Source organism: Loxodonta africana, chromosome 9, assembly GCF_030014295.1.
Source record: "Loxodonta africana isolate mLoxAfr1 chromosome 9, mLoxAfr1.hap2, whole genome shotgun sequence".
Taxonomy (NCBI): Eukaryota; Metazoa; Chordata; class Mammalia; order Proboscidea; family Elephantidae; genus Loxodonta; species Loxodonta africana.
Window position 1 is genome coordinate 39,973,447 of NC_087350.1, and position 18,828 is coordinate 39,992,274.

At 37.8% G+C, this 18,828-nt stretch overlaps 1 protein-coding gene and 1 long non-coding RNA gene across 3 annotated transcripts in view; one reads left to right on the top strand and one right to left on the bottom strand.

The window, feature by feature from the left end:
• The window catches only part of LOC111749816 (uncharacterized), a 33,735-nt gene extending 28,945 nt beyond the window's left edge, over positions 1 to 4,790 (bottom strand). Inside the window, exons 1-2 of the long non-coding RNA XR_002784994.2 lie at positions 4,554 to 4,790; positions 1,815 to 2,218 (exon numbers count right to left, since the gene is read on the bottom strand). This is a non-coding gene — a long non-coding RNA (uncharacterized LOC111749816). The remainder of the gene's footprint in view (positions 1 to 1,814; positions 2,219 to 4,553) is intronic.
• TRPM3 (transient receptor potential cation channel subfamily M member 3) overlaps positions 1 to 18,828 on the top strand; it is a 996,165-nt gene that overhangs the window by 252,521 nt on the left and 724,816 nt on the right. The gene's annotated exons all lie outside the window — the stretch shown is intronic.

The following is an 18,828-nucleotide window of genomic DNA, read 5'->3' on the forward strand; positions in this document are numbered from 1 at the left end:
TGCTTTCAGCAATCAAGGTTGTGTCATCTGCATATTGCAGATTGTTAATGAGTCTTCCTCCATCCTGATGCATAGAGTTCAGCTTCTTGGGTTATTTGCTCAGCATGTAGATTGAGTAAATTTGGTGAAAGGATACAACCCTGATGCACATCTTTCCTGACTTTAAACCACACAGCATCTCCTTGTTCTGTTTGAATGACTGCCTCCTGATCTATGGACAGGTCCCTCATCAGCACAATTAAGTGTTCTGGAATCCAATTCTTTGCAATGTTATCCATATTATCCATATTTTGTTACAATCCACACAGTTCAATGCTTTTGCCCAGTCAATAAAACACAGGTAAACATCTTCCTGCTATTCTCTCCTTTCAGCCAGGATCCATCTGGCATCAGCAGTGATATCCCTGGTTTCATGTCCTCTTCTAAATCTTGCTTGAATTCCTAAAAGTTCCCTGTCCATATACTGCTGCAGCCACTTTTGAATGATCTTCAGCAAAATTTTACTTGTGTGTGATATTAATAATATTGTATGTTAATTTCCACATTTGGTTGGAGGAGCCCTGGAGGCACGGTGGTTGAGTGATATGGCTGCTAACCAAAAAGTCAGTAGTTCAAATTCACCCGCCAGTTGTTGGAAACTATGGGGCAGTTCTACTCTGTCCTATAGGATCGCTATGAGTCAGAATTGACTCAAAAGCAATGAGTATATAGTTAAAACTCTTAGCCTGGTTATTTTAAAAAATTTTTAGGGAAATACAAACCATTTTGAGACTTTGGTTTAAAAAATCCCAGAAAAATGTAGCTCTATACACACACACACAGTTTGTATACAGTATCAGGCAGTTTATAGATCTTTGAAGGCCGCATTCTAAGACTACATTCTAGGATCCCAACTTGTATCATTGTGCCACTTTGTGTTTTGGCCTTCTTCCATAAATATAGAAAAAGGAATGAAGACTTTCACACTGGAAAGTTTTCAGCACAATCATAATATAGCCATGAAACCACCACTCAATGTGTTTCTCATCCTGTAAGACTTGGGTACATTATCGATGGTATAAAAGTTTCCTGCCCCAGCAAGCAGCCAGTCACCCAGACCTATGTGCTCCTGTGGCACTCTGAACAATGAATCATGTAGCATTCATTGGAATATGGACCTGCCTTTCTTGATAGATTGTGACCTTTGTCTTCTCCATCTTTTTATCCCCAACTCTGAGCACAGTGGCTTCTGTACAGTAAGTGCTCAATAAATGTATGTTGGGTAGATGAATGAATGGGTGAACACCTATGAGAAGGACCTGAAGAGGATGGTCACATCAGGTAGCCAAGTGACAAACTGCAATGTCTGTGATGGGAAATTAAAATTTACCCTTGGTGATATAACTTGGCAAGTTTCATAGATGATGAAGAGCTTTAATAGTATAACTAAGTTGTTATTAACAAGGTCTCAAGAGCTAGATTGCCTGGATTCAAGCTCTGGCACAATTGCTTATTAGCTGTATAACCTTGGGTGGGTTATTTAACTACATTATGCTTCAATTTACTGATCTGAAATGGTAATAAAAATGTTATATATCCTTGATTATGTTGTCATCATCATTCTTATTAAATAGGTTAATCTGTGTAGAGTGCTTGACATATAGTAAGTGCTGTATGAGAGTGTGTTGTTACAGATTTTATATATATTTGGGGTAAGAGGAATGCCTTGCACCACTTCTTAAACTCCCATGTGCAAGACACTCTGGGATCACATGGCCAGGGAAAGGTAGAGCAGGACCCAGCCACCAGAAGTTAAAATTTAAATCACGACATACCTTATCTCTTGTTTTGCCTTTACCCATATCTTGTGGTTCGTACATGATGGTAATCAGGTCAGCAAAGGCATCCTCTTCTGATTGGAAGCAATTAATTGTAAGTAATTCCAATAGTCTGTGATTTAAGTGTATCCGTTTGCAGTTTGGCAAGGAAATATTTGGACAGAAGCTGTCTTTTTAGGACCCTGGTCACTCTGGGGCACTGAGGACGGTAGGTGAGGAGCCTCCTTGGCTCTTTCAGACTCCCAGGCTGCTGTTAACCACGTCCAGGAGAAGGGCCCTGTTGAGGGGGGGATACTGTGGTCAGAAGCACTGCTGATTACAGTCCGATGCCCACAATGCCAAGTTTGCTGGTTTCATTCCGTAACAGGCTGTCTGGCTTTCTCTTAGGCAGAATGATCTGGCTGAAAGAATATTGTATTTAATCAGAAGAGCTAGATTTTAAGCCAGACTTTAAAACCATTATTTTGAACCCTTAGATGTAAAAGTTTTCCCGCTCGTCTTTAGCCTAGTATTCTATTAAATGTCATTAATCAATGAGTCCTTTTTTTTTTTGTGCACATTATAAAGATGACACTGTACTAAATACCATGGTCATAAATTCTGGGTTCATAGGGGCGCAAAGAAGGTGCTTTGGCAGAAGCCTGTTCTGTTTAACTCTTTATTTGATCATAGAGGACAAACACTAAACAACCCTTCGTTTCCTCTCCCCACCTTGTCGGGCACATACTTAGTGCCCACAGAAGTGTACCAAGATGCCTGTCACATGGTGTGCCTTTGCTGAAAATATGACCATGGATCCCATTATACTCTCTAGAGTACATGAGAGACCGAATGTTCTCAGAGAGGGTCATGGAAGAGGCACGCACAGAGTTGATCTCACAAATTAGTGCTATGGTATTTTCATTCCATATGGAGGTGTATTTTCTTTTGCATCGGTGTGGAAGTGTTTGCTCTTTCTCAAAGGAAAAGGACAGAAAGCTGGTATTCAATTTGATGTTAAAACGATGTTCCAAGTACCTTGTATGTGCCTTGTGCTGTTAAGGTACAGAGGTGAATAATAGAAAGATTAACTCTCCTCCTTAAAGAGATTCACAGGGAAAGAGGATACTGTACTGAGTTCAAAGCAAAAGAAGTATGTTGTTTTGTTCTTTACTTTCCATTTGGCCGGACAGAAAAATTAACAAATCATCTGCCCTTCTCTCCCTATATATTCTGCCAAAGGAAATAGCCATACTTTGTCATTTCTTTATGTAAACTATAATAATTGGACTACCCGTTTCAGGCAATCACAGTACGAAAGTGGTTTATAATCTTCAGTTCCTTTTTAGTAACAATCGTCACTACTCACCAAGAATTAGGCAAACGCGAAATTAACTCATTCTAACATATGCACAAATTAGTAGACAAATGATTACTATTTGTATCAGCTGGAAACCTGTTTACAATCTCATTATTTGTAGTGATTCTCTTGCTTTCAATAAATCACATCTTTTAATAAACAGCAAAGAATTTGTACAGATCTTCTTCACTGAGGACAAAATTCTGTCATCAATTTTATACTTCAGTTACAATCAAGGTATAGGTTTTCGCTTAAGCCATCAAATGATTAGCTGTCACAAAAGGCACACATAGGATCCCTCTCACAAATCTCTATTGGTTCCAGGCTATTAGCTTCTGATCCATCTTGAGTTCTGACATGTACCTGCACCCCCCACCTCGGAGCCCACTAGGCAGTAGATGTACCCCTGTGTTGTAACTCTGAAGCTCTCAGATGCTTCCTCAGTGGTCTTAACTTCCTCCCTCTGTTCTGCCCTGAAATGCCTGTTTGTCCTGCCATTAAAAAAAAAAAAAAAAGAAAAGCCATAGAAAATATTTTAAAACAGCAAATGAGCACATGCCTTATATGATTAAAGCCACAAGCGAAGACAACCCTCATTTCCTCCTCAAAGTGGGACTAAGTAGCTATTTCCTCCCATTTTATTTTACACTTAAATGAATCTGCCTCTTAAATCTGCCAATTTCTTAATAGTGGTCTTTGGATTCCCAAGGAAGTTAGGGCAATTTAGTGCGCTCGTCGGTAGTGGCCTAGCAATGCCTTTAAAGACAGATTCCAAACAAATTTTATTAAACTCTGAGAGCTTCTGGAAGGGCTCGCTTAAGCCCCAAAATAATGGTAGTTGAGGAGGTTCTGAAATCCAGTGAATTCTGACATTCAACTTGGTGATCTTGAGCAACAGTGAATTGTAAAGCAGAACCCCAGGGCCTGAGTTAACTCCGCAGGCTTTCACTGATAGGGCTGCCGGGAATGCCTGCGGTGGTAACAGGAGCAGATGTGCCCTGAAACATAGCTCTTTGTCTTCACTGTTGGCTCTTTGCAGGCTTGAAGATGAAGTGCTTGTCAACATGTTCTCCATATGCAAGACAAGTGCAGTGCCTTGTTATATACATTAAGAAGCAAATATTTTTTAAAGATGAAGCTGCTTTCCAGTGAAGCTGTGAGTAGTATTCATGGATATTAGCCATTTAACAAATTCTTGGTAAACAGCTACTTTGTGATGCAGTTGTGTTAAGCTTTAATAAGATATTTTCCCTGTCTTCACGGTGCTCACAGTTTTGAGGTCCCTGCCTCGGGGGAGTGGGGGCGGATAGATAACAATGAAGTCTACTACAAGGTTAAAATTGACGGAATTACAGGGGTGAAGAAGCCGCTGGTACAAAACAGTGAGAGAATTTTACCTGAGAAATGGAAGGACTCACGGAAGGCAGCAAGGAGGAGATGCTATTTCATTTGACCTTGAAATGTGAGTTTTCCAGGCAGAGAGACCTATAGAAGAGATACGGAATTATGAAAGTCTGTACAATACTCAGGAAACCCTGGTGGCGTAGTGGTTAAGAGTTCAGCTGCTAACCAAAAGGTTGGCAGTTTGAATCCACCAGGTGCGCTCGTTGGAAACCCTGTGGGGCAGTTGTACTCTGCCCTATAGGGTCGCCATGAGTCGGAATCGATTGGATGGCAATGGGTTTGGTTTGGTTTTTGGTACAATATTCAGGGCCAGGTTGTTAGTACCATGTGGCTGGAGTGCAGGACAGCTGGAGATGATACTTGTAAAGAAGTTGGTAGTATACCACTTTCAATAGTTTAGACTTTATTCTGCCAGTAATAGGGAGCCATCAAAGGTTTAAGGGGGAAGTGACATGATATGATAAAAACGCAGAAGAATGGAGCCACCATAGAAAAAAGATCAGACAATGTGATAGCTATGGTGAAAGTGTCTAGAGCCGTTAGTGGACATTTGGATTGTTTCCACTTTGGGGCTCTCCTGAATAATGCTGCTATAAACATATGTGAGGAGTCCCTGGGTGGCACAGTTAACTGCTGGATCACGAGTTGAAAGGTTGGCAGTTGACATCCACACAGAGGTGCCTCAGGAGACAGGCCTGGAGACGTGCTTCCAAAAGGTCACAGCCTTGAAAACACTATGGAGCAATTCTACTCTGAACATATGGGGTCACTATCAGTAGGAATTGCCTTGAAGGCAACTAACAAAAACATTTGTGTGGACATATGTTTTCATTACTCATGAGTCCAAAACCAAACCAAATCCATTTCCATCGAGTTGATTCTGACTCACAGTGACCCTATAGGACATAGTAGAACAGCCCCATAGGGTTTCCAAGAAGCACCTGGTGGATTCTAACTGCTGACCTTTTGGTTAGCAGCCAGCTCTTAACCACTGTGCCACCAGCACTCCTGCTCTTGGGTAAAAAAAAAATTCTTGGGTAGACACCTAGAAATAGAGTTGCTGGGATGTGTTAATAAATATATATGTAACTTTTTTCAGAAAATTCCAAATTATTTTTCTACTACTACTTTTTTTTGAAATGCTTGGCAATTCTGATATATCTGATACATTAAGCTGCGGTTCAGGCTCTCGTCCTGAAACTGTTACTCCTTTCAAACAAACCCTTCTTCCTGTTCTCTCATTCTCTTCATTCTGTGGAGGCCGGCAGCCTGCCTTAGACATTGCTTGTAAGTCAAATGAGTTGGAGGCGTTTTTCTCCAACAAAGAATATTACATAGTGGTTTCTGCATCTTTTAAGAAATTATGGGTTTTGACACTGGTTAAGAGAAAGCATTGCACATCCCAAGTCAGATGACTTTGTTTTGAAACTTAGAGGCAGAAAATGAAGCATTTGAAGAAAGGATCAAAAAGATCACAACACAAGAAGCTTTAGGCTTAAGCTTTTAAAGGAAATACAAATCTGCATAAGGCTCTGCTGTGGCTAAGAGGCTACTGTGTGTGTTTGTTGTAGCAGAGAAAAATAGAGTAGTATTAACTCTTTAAAAGTCAATGGATGGGATCATTGATTTATACAAAAAGTAATTATAGACCTAACGGAAAGTAGGGACCATCTCTTAGCCTGTGATGAAAATTTAACATTTTGGCATCTTCGTAAAACTCCTGAAAAAATGAAGCCTCACCATTTTCTAGTACCCTCAAAAGAGAGTGTTTTCCATTACTTCTCTTCCTTAAAAAGGTGAAGTCAGAAAGACAGAAATAATAGTCTTGTGATTCATGACACCACTGTCCAGCATCTTTAAAAGTTATTTATTCTGAGCCTGAACATGATAAACCAAGGAAAGAATTAAAGCAAATATCTAGTCCAGGGGTTGACAAACTATGTCCCAAAGGCAAAATCTGGCCAATTACCTTTTTTGTCCAGCCCATGAACTAAGAATTTTTTTTTTATGTTTTTAAAAAAATTAAAAGAAAATCAGAAGATAGCATTTTGTGCCTCATGGAAGTTTTATGAAATTTAAATCTCAGTGTACACAAATAAGGTTTTGTTGAAACACAGTCACCCCTTCATTTATGTATCGTGTATTGTTGTTTTTAGATCCCTGGTGGCTCAGTGGTTAAGAGTTTGGCTGCTAACCAAAATGTTGGCAGTACGAATCTATCAGCTGTTTCTTGGAAGTCCCTATGGGGCAGTTCTACTCTGTCCTATAGGGTCGCTATTCGTTGCAGTCGACTCAGCAGCAAAGGGGTTGTCATGGATTGAATTGTGTCCCCCAAAAATAGCTGTCAATTTGACTGGGCCATGATTTACAGTATTGTGTAATTGTCCGCCATTTGCCATCTGATGTGATTTTCCTATGTGTTGTAAATCCTATCTCTATAATGTTAATGAGGTAAGATTAGCAGCAGTTATGTTAATGAGTCAGGACTCAATCTACAAGATTAGGTTGTATTTTGAGTCAATCTCTTTTAAAATATAAAAGACAGAAGCAAGCAGAGAGACAGGGGGACCTGCTACCACCAAGAAAGCAGAACCTGGAACAGAGCTCGTCCTTTGGACGTGGGGTCCCTGCACAGAAACACTCCTAGTCCAGGAGAAAATTGATGACAAGGCCCTTCCTCCAGAGCTGACAGAGAGAGAAGTCTTTCCCCTGGAGTTGATGCCCTGAATTCGGACTTCTAGCCTACTAGACTGTGAGAGAATAAATTTCTCTTTGTTAAAGGCATCCACTTGTGGTATTCCTGTTATAGCAGCACTAGGTAACTAAGACAGGGTTTTTATTTGTTATTTATTTTTTTAATTGTTGTTCTCATGCCTCAGGGGCAGAGTTGAGTAGTTGTGACAGAATTGTACAGCCCATAAAGCCTAAAGTATTCCCTAGTTGGTCCTTTACAGAAAATGTTTTCTTATCCTAATCTAGATATCCAACTATAAAACTCTGTCTTACCTATCCATCTGATTAAAAAGAAGTATACTTATTTTTGGTTTTGGTTTCTTTGTTTTTACCTTTACATTGTCTTTGTTCTCTACGTCCCAGGATATGTGCATGTAAACTTTAAATCTTTCATTGATCCTTCCTATAAACAATCAACGGGTCAATCTGACATGATTATTCTTACCACACTGTAAAGTCTCTCTAAGGATTTAAAAGGTCTTCAAATCATTTTAATATCAAGATAGTTTTTTATTTAATAATATTGTGTTTTTGGTGAAAGTTTACACAGCAAATTAGATTCCTGTTTGTTAGTTTCTGTACGAGTCGTTCAGTGACATTAGTTACTTTTTTCAAATGAGTCAGTGTTCTCTTTAATTGTGTTCTGGTCGTCCCATACTCAGTGCTCCAGTTTCCCTACCTGCTTCTCATCTTTGCTTTAGAGTAATTGTTGGTCTTTTGGTCTCATATAGATGGTTTTTTAATGGAGCACTGTACTCTCGGGTAATATCCTTTATTTTGTGTATCAGTCTGTTATTTTGCTAAATGGTAACCTCAGGGAATAGTTTTGGTTCAAAGTTTTAAAGGCATCTCAGGGTGATAGTTTCAGGGAGTCCTCTAGTCTCAACTGACCCCACAAGCCTGGATTTTTTAAGAATTTGAGTTCTATTCTGCATTTTTCTCCCATTCTGTCAGGGTCGTTTGTTGTAGCCTTGATTAGAACAGTCAGTAGTGGTAGCCAGGCATCATCTAGTTTTTCTGGTTTCAGGGTAAACGATGCTAGAAATTCCGTTATATTAAAACGACCTTCTTTCTCATTTGCTCCTGAGGAGTAGAGACCAATATTTGCATCTTAAATGGCGACGCACATCAGAATAGAGTTTTGGTTCCAGTCATTTTCCTCTGAGAAAAGTCTTTTGCTAATAAACACCACTAAACCGATGTGCATTTATGGTTTTTTTTTTTTTTTAATGAACTCCTAAAGTCTTATTTTGAAAGTATCTTCCTTTTAAAAGGACCATATACTTCATGGGTTCACTGATCAAATGTATTTGGGGAATAAGGGGTCTCTTCTTGATCCATGACGTACATTTATATATTTAAGGCTCTGAGAAGTCTTGTGGTAAAGAAAGATGTTTAAATTGTTTGACTCAGTATTTTTCTCTTGAAAACTTTTTTTTTTAATATTGTATTTATTAGTAAGAAACTCAGGGGAAGACTCTTACAATGCACTAATTCTTCATATATATATATATATATATATATATATATTTTAATCATGAAGCCTAAATTAGAAACCAAGCATTACACAAAACCCCAATGTATGAAACTGATGAAATCAGCTCTTTTCAGGCTGAAACACATGAGTGAGGCTCAAAGGCCCCACTTCTCTGGTCTTCCCAGCTAAGCTGTCCTACCTAAGCTTGTTAGCTCTTGGGGCTTTGGGAATGAGTTTAAACCCTTTGTAGTTAAATCGAATTTGTAAGAGAAATTTTCAAGAATCTGCATATTCTTAATATAGGCATGCAGGACGTTTAGGTTTAACTGAAGTTACACCTTTTTAGTGCAGACCTCATGGAGAAAGGCACTGTATTAGACGGAACCAAGATTATACAAAAGAAAGTAGCAAACTGAAAGAAGGAGTTTCAAAAGGTCTACCTTCTGGATTAGAAAAGGAAAGTAGCAGGGCAATGTACCTTCTAGGCAGCATTCATATAAGAGTCAAAGCTTAGAGATCAGGAATGATGACTGTGAGATTCCTGTAAGATTTTGGGAAACTGCGACCAGCTTGAGCTTACTGTATTTTTTGTCCCCAACCTAACTGTTTTCTCCTTACGAATAGAATAGGCAAGTGTATAGAGACCAAAGTTTATTAGTGGTTATTAGGGGTGGGCAGGAAGGAGGGGGAAAGGAAGACACAATGCACTTCCATTCAGAGTAGTGGAAATGTTTGGGAATGGTTAAGGGGGATGGTTAAACAACATGATGAACGTAATTGATGTCACTGAAGTATTCATGTGAAGATTGTTAAAATGGCAAATGTTATGTTACCTATATACTAACCCCTCCCCACACACATAGATTGAAAAAGTACCCTTATCAACCTCCCATGGATGATCTCTGTCTAGTCATTATGATATGCAAAAAATAAAAAAATGCATGTGTGAACTATATATGGACAGCAACAATGTCCCAATCTTAAGCGACTGTCTACTGCATTTGAGGCAGTTCGGTAGGGAGTAGAGACCACCTTACAGATGAAAATAGAGTGAGCTGAACCCCTGAGACAGTTGAAAGTAAGGAAGGGTCTCAGAGGAAGTGAAGTCAGCCCTGAGAAATGCTCCCAAAGGATTTGCTCTTGGGATTCCCTAGATCGGGCGTTGGCAAACCTTTTCTGAAAAGGGCCAGCTAGGAAATATTTTACTTTTTGGGGGCCATATGGTCTTTGTCACAACCCTGCCACTGTAGTGCACAAGTGGCCATAGATAAAACAGAAATGAATGATTATGGCTGTGTTCCAATGAAATTTTATTTGTGGACACTGACATTTAAATTTCATATAATTTTCTTGTGCCATGAAATTTTTTTTTGTTTCCCAGCCATTTAAAAATTTAAATGTGGTTCTTAACTCAAGGGCCTTACAAAAAGCAGGGAGTTGTTGTTAGCTGCCATGCCGTCGACCCCTGATTCAGGGCGACCCCACACACCACAGAAGGATAGCTGCCTGGTCATGCACTATCCCTGGTGATCACTTGTGGTTGAAGACCAGATTGTGATCCATAGGGTTTTCACTGGCTGATTTTCAGAGTAGAGTGCAAGGTCTTTTTCCCGAACGAAAGCAGGAAACAGGCTGGATTCTGTATATGAACCATAGTTTGAAGACCTTTCCATAGAATAGTTACCCCTGTCTCTCCGTTGGCAGCTGTTCTTGGCCTCTACCTTGAATTATTCCAGGCTTGCAACAATATTTTGAAGATGTCAGGAAAAAAGTAATATAGGCTTTGTGATCTGGTATTATTTTGTTTGAGGTTATTTTGCAAAAGTTTCCCCCACCCAATAAATTTGGTATTCACGGCAAAGAAGAAAGCAAGTGAGTTAATCAAAATGTCTCTCTCCTGGACCCCATAGGTCATGGCCCCTGGGCCCTCCATTAGTCCAAGACAGGAACCATTCCCAAAGCCAACTCTTCAGGCAGGGTTTGGACTGGACAATAAGACAGAAAATGATACTGGTGAGGACTGAGCTTCTTGGCTCAAGTAGACACATGAGACCATGTGGGCAGCTCCTATCTGGAGGCGAGATGAGAAGGCAGAGGGGGACAGGAGCTGGTTGAATGATCACGGGGAATACAGGGTGTAGAGGAGGAGTGTGCTGTCACATTATGGGGACAGCAGCTAGGAGTACATAGCAAGGCATGTGTAAGTTTTGTATGAGAGACTTGATTTGTAAACTTACACTTAAAGCCCAATTAAAAAAAAAAAGTCTCCTTTCTACTTTTTTTTTTTTTTTTAATTTAAAGCCTCTTTCCTTTGTTAGATGTCTTAACTCATAAAATAATTTTTGGAACTGGCTTCCTGGTCTGAGGATTAAGATTTAAGAAATACCATTTTTCTTATGGAAATCCAAGCACACATTCACTTGCCAATATTTGTATAGAAATTACAAGCTCGGTTTTTGAAAGGCAAGCACTTAGTTTTAGCAATTGTAATGCAGGATAGAAACTTGCATCAATTTGTTAATTCTCTTCCTCACTCTAACATCAGCCAGAATTCAGTTTCTACCTATGGCATATGAATAATTGAAAGGATTGAAGTTTCATGATTTACATTTTATCAGATGAACTAAAGCTTCTCCATTCACATAAGTTCCTCACAAGTAAATGGTTTTATAGACCACTACTAAAACTCTTGAGATTTTTACAGTTATATTATAGGTTTACTAATTTCTCTGTGACATGTCATCAAACTACATAATACTTCAAACCACAAAGGGTTACACTGATTATATGTCCCTGGCTGTCTCAGTTTTTACCTTGGAACAATAAATGGGAGAACTATAGTGTGTTGCAGATATTGTAGAGAAATTTAGTGACACTACTTTTGACCAGAGCTAAACTTGTGATAGTATGTAGGTTTAATATGAATTTTTAAAAAACCCACGAATTTTAGGAAAATTAAATATTTTTCTAAGCATTGCTACCATAAATATAATAGATTTTATTTTGGTTGATTCTGAAGACCTAAGTAAGTAAACTCTTGGCTCTTTCTTAGAATTGACCTCAAAGATAAGAATAAAATAAAATAAAACAAAAAACCAAAACCCACTGTTGTTGAGTTGATCCTGACCCAATAGCAACCATATAGGACAGAGTAGAACTGTTCCTTAGGGTTTCCAGGGAGCACCTGGTAGATTCAAACTGCCATCCTTTTGGTTAGCAGCAAACTGTTAACCTGTTAACAACTACACCACCCACCCAAACCAAACCCGCTGCCATTGAGTTGATTCCAACTCCTAGCGACCCTATAGGACAGAGTAGAACTGCCCGATAGAGTTTCCAAGGAGCGCCTGGCGGATTCGAACTGCTGACTGCTTGGTTAGCAGCCATAGCACTTAACCACTATGCCACCAGTAAAAAAAAACCCAATGTTAATTAATGAAAACCATAGAGCAATTTCAAAGACTTATTTTTAATACCCTCTACCTCCTCTACCACCAAATGTTTGTTATTTCTCCTGAAGGTGTGTCTACCACCGACCTTTATTCTTAGTTTTGAGGTGAAGTATGAAAGTCAATGTCTAGCATTTCATTCAGTGTTTCAAAAGCTTTTCAGTGTCTAAACCATGAATATTTTTGTGTGTGAATGTTTTGGTTCAAATGAAAATACAAAATTGCAACAACAAGTTGTATCCTTGGCATCTTGTACCTTATCCTAGCAGCATTGTTTTGCACTATTATTCAGTGGTCAGTTTCAGCTAAGGCAAATGTCAGTTATTGGATAGGCAGGACAACCAGATAAAATCAATTGCCATAAATGCCACCAGCGTTCTGACTTTCCTGTTCTTTGTCAAAACACCTGCATAAAGTTAATTCTATTTTCAGGATCTCCTTTCTCTTACTTTGCAGAGCTAGCGATGGAGAACAAAATTGAAATTTATTTGTTCTTTCTCTGTTTTGTTATCTGTCCTCCCTTCTGAGCCCTGTAATGGCAAAACACCTTACTCCATTGGCTAAGCATGAACATAGGAGAGAAGGGCTTTGGGGATAAGAAAACAATTCCCGTCAAAAAAGGATCAGTGTAATTTTAAAATGAAAAAGGAAAGTGAAGTTAAGCTGTATTTGGGAACTGATGAAAATAAGAAAACTTGAAATATATTAATTCTTTATATCATTTTATATTTTCAAAAGGGGAAATAAAGATATTTTTAAAAGCGTTAACAGTGTCAAATGGTTTTATATGACGTTTTAAAATGCTTTAAAGTTCATCTTAATTTTTCATGATAGCTGATTCAAAAGTTTATGTGGTCGTACAATCCATTACTATGTAGAAAATTTTTAGCACACTGCTATAAAATGGCAAATCTCTCACTGGTGAGTAATTGATCAGTTGATGTGCACTGTCTTTTGTAAGGTGTATTCTGGCAGTTTCCCATTTATCTCTTTATTTCTCGTTCCAAAAATCACTTTAGGAGATGATGGCCAATATCACTTAATTAGACACACTATTGAAGACTCTCAGTACGTCTCTAATCTTAGTTTGTGATCTTGGCTATCACCTTGTTATAAAGTGATAGTCAATGACATTTAAGTTGTCATATCTTTGATAGTTTTTAAATGAGAAATTACAATGAGAGATACCTTTTATAAAAGAAATATCAAATATAATTGTTTTGTAATTAAACATTTTCTCACTTAAAAAGATAAAGTATGCAAGAATATATTGTTACTTCCAGGAATTAGGTCTGTAATCGTTAGTAGTATGTTAGATATTATTATAGTGTCTTAGTCTTTTTATCGAATAGAAGGAAATTTTAGTAGAAACTGAATTTTCATTCCATAAAATGTCAAAGAAAAAAATTCTCATTCCTAATCATAGTTTCCAGGCGTATAACACTGTGATAAAAAACCAAAAAACCAATCCTGTGGCCGTCGAGTCAATTCTGGCTTATAACAAGAACTTGATTTCAAAGATCGGACTTTATTTTATACTGGGAGCTATTTACTGAGTCCACTGTTTAGCTTCTTTACCCAACTCAACTGCAGAGAAGAATATTCCATGAGAGCTAGAGCTGTCTAAGATAGCTTTGGGTTGATGAATCACTCCTTGAGGAAGTAAGAGAAACAATTTGATACCTCTTAAATAATCTTTGTCCTGCAAAGCATTTTGCAAAGCTATGTATTTTCTTTTACCTGGTAACTTTCTCTTTATTCCAGCTATCTAACAGCATCCCTTATCTTGAAACTCCATTTTCCTTTCACATTCCTGAAGAGTATACTTGGAATGGAAGCCAAAGTTTACTTTGCTCATTTTCTTCCCCTGAGGTGACTCTTTCACACTTCCATTATTATCTAAACCATAGTATGCAAACACAGGGATTTCTGTCATTCTTATGGAAACACCAGTAGACAGTTCAATTTGTGTATTCTGATGACAGCCTTAGGTGAGAGACATTTCTTAACTCATGTAAATGAATCACTTTTAACACTACACAAAATATAAATTTGGGAAGAATGAGTAATTACATCTTGTGTTGAGTTTATCTTCCAGACTACATAGCATACAGCTAAAAGCGTTTCAGCGTATTTTTCTGGGGAAAGTACGTAATTGGTAAATATAGCTTTTGTTTACGTTGTGTCCTCAAACAACCTCTAATGTATTTTAATGCTTTCTACACACTATTGCATATAATTTTAGTTAAAAGTGTTTTGCCAACAAACTTGACATGGGCGCCATTCCATCCCCTTTACTCTCCTGCCCTCTCGACTGCTCTCTAGCCAACTAGGTACAAAAACGACACCTAGGCATGTGCACTTCTAAAGTTCAAGAAGGCCAGAGTAGAGTGTGATAAATTCATTTAGGGCTCAGTGAATGCCTTTTTTTTTTTTTTTCCTGAAGCTTTGAGAGTAAAGACTGGTACTTATTCTCATAGAAGAAATCTTTGTTTTTCCTCTTATTGTACTCAGCTCTTTGAAATGGCATCACTAATGATTCTGCTGCTTTATGGAGCTCTGAATTGGCATAGATGTAATGCTGATAATGGTAGTTAATACTTGTGTAATGCTCCTGACACTGAGCCACCACTGTCCAATGTACCACACATATATTTAACTTGTTTAATCTTCTCAACGACCTTAAGAGGTCAATGCAACTATAAACACTGCTTAACAGATGAGGAAACTGATACAGAGAGAGATCAAATAACATGATTAAGGTCTCGCCATGAGTCAAAATAAGCATATGAAAGTTAAAAAGAGACTGGAAGTTACACTCTTGTATTTTGGTACAAAATTAACCATGGTGGATTGGACTCCAACTTACTGAGACATGTTGAGAAGGAAAAGGTTGAGGGTGGGGCACCGATAATTTTGAAAATACATTGAGCCAGCCATAATGCTGCTGTGATGGAGATAGTTTCTAGATTTACAGACAAGGGAGAAAAAAGCTCAGAAGGGCTAATGTGTCCCAGTTGTCATTGTAAACAGTGATAGCCAGCATCCTAGCCTGCTGTGTCCTGCTGCAAAGCTAGTCAGTGTTCCTTCTATGTCTCGGCAGCTGCTTTGAAACTCCTGAGAGAGCAGGTGTCACTCAGGGTCAACAAGAGAAGCAGAATCAGCTATATATCTATGCCAGCCAAATTAACACTTTTGCAGGCCAAGCTATAAGCCACCAATCTGTAACAGTGCTGTAAATAATTGATATTGTTTACATAATGTCAGTGCAGAGGGCATATGACAGTATTACTGGCTTATCTGAAAGTTTTCCTTTTGCTAAAAGAAAGGTATTATTCAGTATTTATGATGTTCTTTTTTAGAGAACTTTATGTTTCTAACACCTACTACGCACCAGGCAATTAAACTATTTACATAAAATTTCTCGTTTAATCCTCCCAACACCTGTTTGCAGTAAGTTATATCATTAGATTCATTTCACAGGTGAAGGGATACAAGGCCTTGTAGGTGGCATATGGGGCATTCAAGCCCGGGCAGCCAGGCTTCGTAGTCTGCGCTTTCAAAAAATATTCCTCACTAAGATTGTTACGGCTAAGAATACTGAATTCTGCTTACACACAGTCCTGCAGTGTTCAGTATAATACCTGGACCCATCGATCTTCCACATGAGGTTTATGTGTACCTGCCACGCTATACCTAGAAAGACGCTCAGAGCAAGTGCCAAGTCAAACGCAGGAAGTGTAAAAAATAATAATCTGAGGTCTCTACCTGCCTATGAAATCCAGAGAACCTCATAACAAGGCCCTGCTAAGACATTAGTAATTGAGTCCTCTTGTAAGGGGTTCAGAGGACATAATTTATAATGCTCAGATCTTAGTTTTCTTTGGAAATAAATAGAAATCCCATAAGAAGTACTAAAATAAGTCCCATTTATTGACACACATACACACACAAAATATCTTTTTTTTGGTTTTAATAATATTGTATTTTCAGTAGACGTGTACACAGCAAAACAGGTTCCCATTCAAGCATTTCTATATATTCAACAATTTCTATACATATTGTCCAGTGATATTGGTTACATTTCTTTACATTGTATCAACCTGCATAATAAATTCTCATTATTTCCATTCTAGTTGTTCTGTTCCCATTGATCTAATCTCATAGCCCCCAACCTTCCCATGTATGCTTTAGGCATTTATTGACCGTTTGGTCTCATATGTATAGTTTTTTTAAAAAAATGTGGTACTCAACAGTGATATTCATTACTTTATGAGTTAACTTGCTTTTTAGCTAAAAGGTGACTTGAGGGGATAGTTTAGGTTCAACACCTAAAGAATATCTCAGCGTACTAGTCTCAGGGATTCCTCCTGTCTCAGTAGGTCCATTAAGTCTGGATTCTTCGAAAATTTGAAATTATGCTCCACATTTTTCTTCCTATCAGGGTCCATATCAGAAGGTGGTCTTAATCAGAAGGTTCAGTAGAAGTAGCTGGGTACCATCTAGTTCTGGTCTCAAGGTAGAGGGGTCGTGGTTCATGTAGACAATTAGTCCTGTAGACTGGTTTCTTCTTTGAGACTTTGTTATCATTCTTTCTCTTTCATTCCAGAAGAGTAAAGAGCAATAGTTGTATCTTAGACGGCCCCTCACAAGCTTTTACGATCCCAGGCCACTAAATCACTGGACTAGAATGTAGAACATAAACTTTATGAACTATATTATGTCTATTGATAAAGGTGTCCCATGAGACTATGACCCTAAGTCTTCAAAACAAGAAAAAATATCATGCGAGGTGATTAGTTATATCTAAGAGGTATTATTTTTGTGACCATCATTTTATATACATGTGTACACACACAAACACGTGTATTTTGGTGCTGGTTGTGAAATTATATGTAACATTTACCTAAACATTTGTGTGTGTGTGTACAACCTAGTGGCATTAACACTTCTCCTATATTCAGTGCTACCTCTTCCATCGCCATAAGGAAAAAGTGACTACTGTCTATAGAATGAATCCCCCTCTCCATCTCACACGCGTGGTAACCACTGGTGAACTTTGGTCTTTGTATATATAACTGTTCTTGCCATTTTTAAAAAGTGAGATCATACAATATTTGTCCTTTTCTGATTGACTCATTTTGGTTATCATAATGTTCTCTTGGTTTATCAATGTTCCAACATGTTTTGGGAACTCATCATTCATATCCCATTGTATGTATATACCATGTTTTGTTTATCCATTCATCTGTTGATGAACACTTAGGTTGTTTCCATCTTTTGGCTATTGTAAATAGTGTTGCAATGAACATAGATGTGCCATGTGTCTGTTCATGCCTCCTCTATCAGGTATCTAGGGTATATGCAAAGAAGCAGAATTGCTGGATTATACAGTAGCTTTCTAATTATTTGAGGGATTGCCATACTGTTTTTCATTGAGGTTGTACCATTTTATTCTTACCAGCAGTGGATAAGGGTTCCAGTCTCCCCACAGCCTTGCCAACATTTTTTTTTTTTTTAAATCAGTGCCATTTTAGCAGGACTGAGACGGCATCTCACTATGCTTTTGATTTGTATCGCTCTAATGGCCAATGACTTAAAGCATCTTTTCATGTGTTTCTTGTCTGCTTAAATGTCCTCTTTAGTGAAGTGTCTGTTCATGTCCTTTCCCATTTTTTGATTGGGTTATTTGTCTTTATTTGTTGAGTTGTTTAAGTTTTATATATATTTTGGACTTATTGAATGTGTCATTTTGAAGATTTTTTCCCAGTCAGTAGGTTGTCTTTTTACTTTTTTGATACTCTTTTGATGAGCATAAGGATTTAATTTTTCTGAGGTTCCGGTTATCTAATTTGTCTTCTGCTGTTCATGTATTTGTAGCTGTGTTTGATAATCTATCTTTACAAAAATTAGGTCTGATGGTTTGACCTTAAGTTTTCTTCCAAGAATTTTATCCTTTTAGCTTTAATATTTAGGTCTTTGATCTATTTTGAGTTAGTGTATTGTGTATGATGTAAGGAAAAAAAAAAAAACTCTTAATAGATCTGGTATATATTTAGTTTCAGTAAGAGTTTAATGCCAGATATCAATTGGGAAACTAAACATTGAAGGTTGATAAGTAGTAAAGCTAGGGTTATGTAGAAATTAGCAAAACAGGTCAATATATAGGGAGGGAAGAGAGTATGTGGCAAAATGCCGAAATGTGCATAGCGTAATGTTAACAGGTAATGTGGACTGAAAATCTCCATCTGGGATTTTAGGGTAGAAATGCAAATATTGAATATGCACATAGAGAAAAACAGAAAGTAACATAAAGGAAAAATATATTTGCAGTTGGGACTGTGTATATATATATATTTACTTTTCATTGTTTCAATAGTATCTGAAATAGCATTTAAAAAGAAAACCAAGGCATTATGACCAAGAAGCTGGGAAACCAAATAAATATAACACAAGTAGAAGAATTGAGAATAAAACACTAATTTGTGGTAGTTATATATATATATGTGTGTATGTGTATGAGTATTCTTTCAAAGTAATGATCAATGCCTGTTGTAAATTGCTTTTTTGTATTTACTTAATGAAATGAAAATACTCAATGTTTTGTGG